This window comes from Thermobia domestica, unplaced genomic scaffold, assembly GCF_964235325.1.
Source record: "Thermobia domestica unplaced genomic scaffold, izTheDome1.hap1.1 HAP1_SCAFFOLD_970, whole genome shotgun sequence".
NCBI lineage: Eukaryota > Metazoa > Arthropoda > Insecta > Zygentoma > Lepismatidae > Thermobia > Thermobia domestica.
Window position 1 is genome coordinate 33019 of NW_027656680.1, and position 7071 is coordinate 40089.

General features: G+C 36.3%; 4 non-coding genes across 4 annotated transcripts; all 4 read right to left on the reverse strand.

Moving 5' to 3' along the window:
• Window positions 1-2529: 2529 nt before the first annotated feature.
• Window positions 2530-2611, reverse strand: TRNAS-GCU (transfer RNA serine (anticodon GCU)). Its single transcript has one exon. It is a non-coding gene; the product is annotated as a tRNA-Ser (tRNA).
• Window positions 2612-2691: 80 nt separating this feature from the next.
• TRNAS-GCU (transfer RNA serine (anticodon GCU)) lies at window positions 2692-2773 on the reverse strand. Its single transcript has one exon. It is a non-coding gene; the product is annotated as a tRNA-Ser (tRNA).
• A 1491-nt stretch (window positions 2774-4264) lies between these two features.
• On the reverse strand, window positions 4265-4346 carry TRNAS-GCU (transfer RNA serine (anticodon GCU)). Its single transcript has one exon. It is a non-coding gene; the product is annotated as a tRNA-Ser (tRNA).
• A 1706-nt stretch (window positions 4347-6052) lies between these two features.
• Window positions 6053-6134, reverse strand: TRNAS-GCU (transfer RNA serine (anticodon GCU)). Its single transcript has one exon. It is a non-coding gene; the product is annotated as a tRNA-Ser (tRNA).
• Window positions 6135-7071: the final 937 nt, after the last annotated feature.

Sequence of the window (7071 nt, forward strand, 5' to 3'; positions counted from 1 at the left end):
TCAATCGTAAATGAGTGTGCCAAGTTTGGTTAGTTTGTGGTAGAAAATATGACAGATAAAGTTGACTGTATATTTAATAATGGAGAAATCCAACCATTGTTTATATAACAATGGTGGCCTTCAATAATGAAACTAACAACAATATGTGAAATCGACACATAGCATTCCCTAGATATTTCAACTTTAAATGGGTGTGCAAGTTTGGTCAGTTTGTGGTAGAACGTATGGCCGTTAAAGTTGATTGTTTATTTAACAATGGTGGCCTCTAACAATGAAACTATCAACAATATGTGAAATCGACCCATATCGTTCCATAGATATCAATCTTAAATGAGTCTGCAAATTTTGGTTAGGTTGTTGTAGAAAGTGTGCCAGAAAAACTTGGTTGTTTCTTTAACAATGTTGGCCTTCAACAATGAAACTAACAACAATATGTGAAATCGACACATACCATTCCCTAGATATTTCAATCTTAAATGGGTGTGCAAAGTTTGGTCATTTTCTGTTAAAAAGTGTGGCACATAAAGATGATTTTTTATTTAACAATGGTGGCCTCTAACAATGAAACTAACAAAAATAAGTGAAATCGACACGTACCGTTCCATAGATATCTCAATCGTAAATGAGTGCGCCAAATTTGATTAGTTTGTGGTAGAAAGAGTGTAAGATAAAGTTGATTGTTTTTGTAACAATTTAGAAATCCAAAGATTGTTTATTTAACGATGATGGCCTTCAACAATGAAATAACAACAATATGTGAAATCGACACATACCATTCCATAGATATCTCAATCGTTCATGAGTGTGAAGAGTTTGCTTAGTTTCTGGTAGAAAGTATGACAGATAAAGTTAATCGTTTATTTAACAATAGAGAAATCCAACGAATGTTTATTTAACAATGGTGATCTTCAACAATGAAACTAACAACAATATGAGAAAACGACACATATCTTTCCCTAGATATTTTAATCTTAAATGTGTGTGCAAGGTTTAGCCAGTTTCTGGTAGGAAGTATGGCAGATAAAGTTGATTGTTCATTTAACAATGGCGGCCTCTAACAATGAAAGTAACAACAATAGGTGAAATCAACACGTACCATTTCATTGATATCTCAATCGTAAATGAGTGTGCCAAGCTTGGTTAGTTTGTGATAGAAAGTATGGCAGATATTGTTGACTGTTTATCTAACAATGGAGAAATCCAACGATTGTTTATATAACAATGGTGGCCTCGAACAATGAAACTAACAATAATATGTGAAATCGACTGGTACCATTCAGTAGATATCTCTGTGCTAACCCGATGGGTGTGCCAAGTTTGGTCAGTTTGTGGTAGAAAGTGTGGCAGATAAAGTTGATTGTTTATTTAACAATGGTGGCCTCTAACAATGAAACTAACAACAATATGTGGAATCCGCACGTACCATTCCCTAGATATTTCAATCTTAAATGGGTGTGCAAAGTTTGGTCAGTTTCTGGTAGAAAGTACGGCAGATAAAGTTGATTGTTTACTTAACAATGGTGGCCTCTAACAATGAAACTAATAACAATATGTGAAATCGACACGTACCATTCCCTAGATTTTGTAACGTCCATTAACCAGATTATATCCGTTTTTGCTTAATTTTTGAACTGTTTATTTTATATTTGATTGTTTTAATTTTATTAGTTGTATATGTTAACATTGGTGACGGTGGCGCCATCTATCGTTTTAGACACAAACTGTTTGGACGTTCTGAATAACCTTAACTCCTTTTCTTTTTCAATTTTTGATTTGGTTTGCGTTTCGCGTCGCTTTCAGCAGCGAAGATGCATATAAAAAGAAACGAAATCTTTGAGTTTTACGTCCCACGATTATGCCTGGTAGGCAAAAGGAGACGGCGATGATGAGAAATGAATGAAATGGTTGAATGAAGAAAGTGGGAGGAAACGGGAGAACCCTGAGGAAACCCACGCACAGAATGTTTGTTCACCACGAAGTTCACTCGGCGTATTTGTCCACTTTTGCTTTTAGTATTTAAATGTGTATATTGTGTATAACTCATTTCAAGATTGGGGGTGGTGACGGATGCGCATTTAGTGTAAAAGGTTCTAGATTTGAAACGGGACCACACCACACCACATGAGATTTTTGACGTACAAATGCCGTATACATTACTTTTTTTCTGTGCTTTCCTGTTTCTCTATAGCCGATTCACATCTTCTTTCATTTAGGTCTGATTTTTATTATCCTGCAATTACTCACGTCAGTGACGTATGAGTGTCTCAGCTGTTCAAGCATTTCACTTCATTGCAGGACTTCCATTACGCAGGATACCAATATCAGATGTTGTCGCGGAGAGTTTTGGTTTGGTTGGTCAGCGGGGGGCGCTAAGACGAGTTCTTGCCCTAGCTCATGTCTACATCTGAAAGAAACACTAAAATCAAATGACATTCAATCCGTTAATCGTTGATTTGTTGGTAATAAATCATATGTCACCAAATACAATATGGATAGTAACAATGGAAAGGAGAAGAGTATAAAATTACTCGACGAGGATGGGATTCGAAACCACGCGGACAGAGCCCATTGGATTAGCAGTCTAACGCCTTAACCACTCGGCCACCTCGTCCGTTGAACAGGTATTTTCTACTTTTAGTTATATAGGAAGTATAAGTAATCTAACGGAAAAGAGAAAAGTATAAAACTGTACGACGAGGATGGGATTCGAACCCACGCGGGCAGAGCCCATTGGATTAGCAGTCCAACGCCTTAACCACTCGGCCACCTCGTCCGTTGAGCAGGCATTTTCTACTTTTAGTTATATAGAATTATAAGTAATCTAACGGAAAGGAGAAAAGTATAAAACTATACGACGAGGATGGGATTCGAACCCATGCGGGCAGAGCCCATTGGATTAGCAGTCCAAATCCTTAACCACTTTTTTTAAAAAAAAAAAAAATTCACATGAATTTTAATAGTACATTGGATAATACAACAAATCAGGAGAAGTAAATCACTACAGAGAGAAAAATAAAAATACTACATGATTGTTGGGCAAGCAAGATGCGTAAGAAATTTGCAAACTTTTTTGTCTCTATTTGAGAAGTTGCATTAAACAAATGCAATCTCCGAGTTTGTAAGTACCAAATAAAATCCAAATATGACAACTTAGTAGGATATTGTAACATATAGCATATATAATGTCCATTCAACCAATTAATCGCATTTAGTTTGGTCTGCGGGTACCAGCGATGGTCTGGAAATCGTAAGATGGAGGGAGAGAATGTAGATGGTAGCTGTCGACAAATAGGTCCCAGCATCCGACACAAGGCATCCCAAATTTTGTTGTATGGAAATACAGGACGTGATGCGATGTAGTAAAGTATCAGGTTGACCACATAAAGAGCACCCCTCTTTCACTACACGATGGATAGCAAATAATTTCTCATTTGTAGGCAATAAGTCATAAATAAGGCAGTACCATGCACTTCTAACATCTTCTGTGAGACACTCTGAATGACAGTTTTTCCATATACGTGGCCAATTGTACTGCGGAAATCTTTTACACACTATTGGACTAGTTCCCGCATGAACTGGTTTCATTAACAGCGAATATAGTTGTTTGGAAGACAAATAACTGGGATTACTTTGAATACCACTGTAAGCCCAGTGTTGAATAAGATTACATAAACACATAAAGAATCCAGTTTTTTTTTTTTTTTTGCATACAGTTCTGGTAACGGGTATATATGTGCGACATACCAAAGTTTGGAGTAAATATACGTATTCAGGAACCAAGTTTTCTGCAGTAAATTCAGTCGACGATACTTATGTTCTTTAGTTAATAAGCGAATCTGCTGTACGATTGGATCCCATATTAAATTGTAAGAGCACTGTAAATCACAAGAGAAACGTATTCCCAATATTTTAACACTATCGGCTATAGTATAAGTATCCATTAAAGGAAAATAGCCCAGGTGGGCATCCACATAATAGAACATAACGGTTGATTTCATATAATTAATCTTAGCTCCACTCACATTTTGGTTGTTCCGTAAACAGTCTTGGAGATAACAAAATTGCGTCGGTGTCGTGCCCATTAAACTCACATCGTCGGCAAAAGCTTGCACATTGAGTACTTGAAAGTCATGTAACTGAGGTTCATGGAGTTGCGTCAGCTTTAACCACTCGGCCACCTCGTCCGTTGAATAGATATTTTCTACTTTTAGTTATATAGGAAGTATAAGTAATCTAACGGAAAGGAGAAAAGTATAAAACTATACGACGAGGATGGGATTCGAACCCACGCGGGCAGAGCCCATTGGATTAGCAGTCCAACGCCTTAACCACTCGGCCACCTCGTCCGTTGAGCAGGCATTTTCTACTTTTAGTTATATAAAATTATAAGTAATCTAACGGAAAGGAGAAAAGTATAAAACTATACGACGAGGATGGGATTGGAACCCACGCGGGCAGAGACCATTAGATTAACAGTCCAACGCCTTAACCACTTTTTTTTCTTTATTTCACATGAATGTTAATAGTACAGTGTACAACACAGCAAATCAGGAGAAGTAAATCACTACAGAGAGAAAAATAAAAATACTACATTATTGTTGGGCAAGCAAGATGCGTAAGAAATTTGCAAACTTTTTTTGTCTGTATTTGAGATGCAATCTCCGAGTTTGTAAGTACCAAATAAAATCCAAATATGACAACTTAGTAGGATATTGTAACATATAGCATATATAATGTCCATTCAACCAATTAATCGCATTTAGTTTGGCCTGCGGGTACCAGCGATGGTCTGGAAATCGTAAGATGGAGGGAGAGAATGTAGATGGTAGCTGTCGACAAATAGGTCCCAGCATCCGACACAAGGCATCCCAAATTTGTTGTGTGGAAATACAGGACGTGATGCGATGTAGTAAAGTATCAGGTTGACCACATAAAGAACACTCCTCTTTCACTACACAAGGATAGCAAATAATTTCTCATTTGTAGGCCATAAATCATAAATAAGGCAGTACCATGCACTTCTAACATCGTCTGTGAAACACTCTGAATGACAGTTTTTCCATATACGTGGCCAATTGTACTGCGGATTTTTTTTAATACACATTATTGGACTAGTACCCGCATGAACTGGTTTCGTTAACAGCGAATATAGTTGTTTGGAAGACAAATCACTGGGATTACTTTGAATACCACTGTAAGCCCAGTATTGAATAAGAGCATGTGCATAATCTGGAATCAATTTATAAAAACGAATTAAAGGCGGATTATTCGGAAATATATTTTCTGCCCAAAAGTGGAACCACAGATACGTATGAGTCGTTTGACCCATGTAATAGCGGTAGATGTTCTCATATACAGTGTCTGACATTTTTTTCTAATATTCACTAAATTGAATCCACCCGCAGAACATGAAAGATATAGAGTATTTCTATGAATTCGAAAGAACACGTTTGACCATAGAAAAAAAAAAACATAAAGAATCCAGTTTTTTTTGCATACAGTTCTGGTAACGGGTATATATGTGCGACATACCAAAGTTTGGAGTAAATATACGTATTCAGGAACCAAGTTTTCTGCTGTAAATTCAGTCGACGATACTTATGTTCTTTAGTTAATAAGCGAATCTGCTGTACGATTGGATCCCATATTAAATTGTAAGAGCACTGTAAATCACAAGAGAAACGTATTCCCAATATTTTAACACTATCGGCTATAGTATAAGTATCCATTAAAGGAAAATAGCCCAGGTGGGCATCCACATAATAGAACATAACGGTTGATTTCATATAATTAATCTTAGCTCCACTCACATTTTGGTTGTTCCGTAAACAGTCTTGGAGATAACAAAATTGCGTCGGTGTCGTGCCCATTAAACTCACATCGTCGGCAAAAGCTTGCACATTGAGTGCTTGAAAGTCATGTAACTGACGTTCATGGAGTTGCGTCAGCTTTAACCACTCGGCCACCTCGTCCGTTGAATAGGTATTTTCTACTTTTAGTTATATAGGAAGTATAAGTAATCTAACGGAAAGGAGAAAAGTATAAAACTATACGACGAGGATGGGATTCGAACCCACGCGGGCAGAGCCCATTGGATTAGCAGTCCAACGCCTTAACCACTCGGCCACCTCGTCTGTCGCATAAAAGTGTTTTCCTTTAATTTATATAACGGAGTAGAAATAGTATAATGAGAAGAAGAAAAGCATAATGAAATCGACTGAGCTGGGATTCGATAATGAGTTCAAAGTGGCCCTAAAATGTTAAATAATAATAATAATAATAATAATAATAATAATAATAATAATAATAATAATAATAATAATAGTGATAATGATAACGGTACACTTTTTGTAAACGAAGTGGGTAAAGATCGGCCTTAATTTTTCCTATGACAGTCATAAGGAATAAAAGAGTTTATAAAAGCCAATATATCGTATAAATGTGAAATTTAAGTGTTAAATATTACGTCTGACATAATTTTAGTATGAAGTGCAAAAATTAACCACATTACACGAGAATGCTTGTTGATAAGCATATTAACTCTAGTCTTCACGAAATACGTATTATGGTTCATGAAGCTCCTTATACTAACAACGTAAGGTTGTGTGTTTGAATAATAGAGACATAAAATATTCCAGGACTTTAAGAGACCTCATCACAGCGAAATTAAAATACCGCTAATTTTACAGTAAGTATCCGATATCTTCCAATAGATAACATATAATCGAAAAGTGGAACAAGAGCTCACTACACAATATTATTTTACATGGAGATACTGATATCACGAATCATCTGCTTCCGATTTCCATTCATTTAGAAAACCGTCATTTATTTTCGCGTTTATAAATGGCTGCAAACGGAAAGCGACTAGGTGATTTGTTATAACGGTACGTACCTCATGCAGAATAATATTGTCTAGCGCGCTCTTGTCCCATATTTCGATTATCTTTTATCTATTTGAAGATATCATATAATTACTATAAAATTAGCGGTATTTTAATTTCGCGATGATTAGTACTCTTAAGGTGAGTTTTTGAAAGTTCTGGTGTTCTCTTCTATAGTTTGTCATAG